Genomic DNA, 1517 nt, shown 5'->3' on the forward strand with positions numbered 1-1517 from the left:
TAAAATATTTAAAAAATAATAATGCAAAAATTAATTAGGTCTGATGAACACTGGGGTGTTCATTTTGACAGTTTTTCAACAACTGTGTTTTGGTTCTGGGGAGAATGCTTTGTTGACTTGGGAGAAATGAAGATTTGGTTGGAGAAGAATTGAAATATCAACTGTCACATTCTCTCACCCCCAAGTGTTTTAATTTTCTCCAGGAATCCCACAGAGGTTTTATGGGTTGTCTAAGTGCTTGTTACTAGTCAGGGATTAATCAACGAGTATTTATTATAGACCATGTACCAAGTGCTTTTCACCTTATCCAATATCATCTTCACGCCAGCTCTGTGAAGTAGAAAGTAAACTTCAGGATGCAAAGACTAACTATTAACTCTGATTCCAAATTCTGAAATATATCCTTCTATGAGGTGGCAGGGCCTGTGCTAAGTGTTTTATGAAGACTCCCTGATTCTCACACCGATTCTGTAAGGTGGTATTGCTATGCTCACTTAGAGATGATCAGATCAAAACTCAGTGAGTTAAAGATCCTTGTCCAACATCAGACAACTGTAGTGGCAGGACTGGAGGAATGGTAATTTTCATCACTGCTGGTGAGATCATAAAGTGGTATTATCATTTTGGAAGAGTTTGGCAATTTCTTAAAAAGTTAAACACGCGTTTTCCTTATAATCTAAATACTCACCTCCCATATGTTTACCCAAGAGAAAAGAGAGCATATGTCTATAAAAAGACTTGTATACAAATGTTTACAGGAGCTTTATCTGGAATAACAAACCTGGAAACAGTCCAAATGTCCATCAACATGGATGAATGGATAAACAAATACAGTATATCTATATAATAGACTACTACTCAGCAAAGAATAAGAATAAATTATTGATATATGCAACAAAATTGATGAATCTCAAAATAATTATGTTGAGTGAAATACACCGCCCCCCCCTTCCCAAGAAAAGAGTACATACTGAGTTATTCCATATAGCACAACATGCTGATTACTCCATTTATAGGGTTGGGCAAAAGTAGGTTTACAGTTGTATGCAGAACAGAGTTTATTCTTGTATTATTATTTATTATTGTATTATTTTCCATACAGATAACTGTAAACCTAATATTGCCCCACCCTGTGTTTAAAACTTTAGAACTTTTAAAACTAATCTATAGTGACAGCAATCAGATTAGTGGTTTACTAGGGAAGGGGAAGATTATAAAAGGGTACAAATGCCAGGAGCCGGTCCATCCTTGCTGTTTCAAGGGACCTGGCATATATGGCATACTGTTCTTAATATGTTTGCTCACCTTCTTGGCACTATGTGTTTTAACCAAGTTCACCTCTCTGAGCAAGGTTGTTTCCCCAGGTAGGGATTTTCCCCTGAAGTTAGGGAGGGAATAAAACCTCTTAACTAAGTGCCAGGTGGGTAATTAATCACTTTAACTACGAACAATCACGCTTAAGCTACATAATCTTTACTCCCTGGAATGGAGATAAGCAACGCCCTAATCTTTGGAAT

This window comes from Myotis davidii, unplaced genomic scaffold (assembly GCF_000327345.1).
Source record: "Myotis davidii unplaced genomic scaffold, ASM32734v1 scaffold268, whole genome shotgun sequence".
Taxonomy (NCBI): Eukaryota; Metazoa; Chordata; class Mammalia; order Chiroptera; family Vespertilionidae; genus Myotis; species Myotis davidii.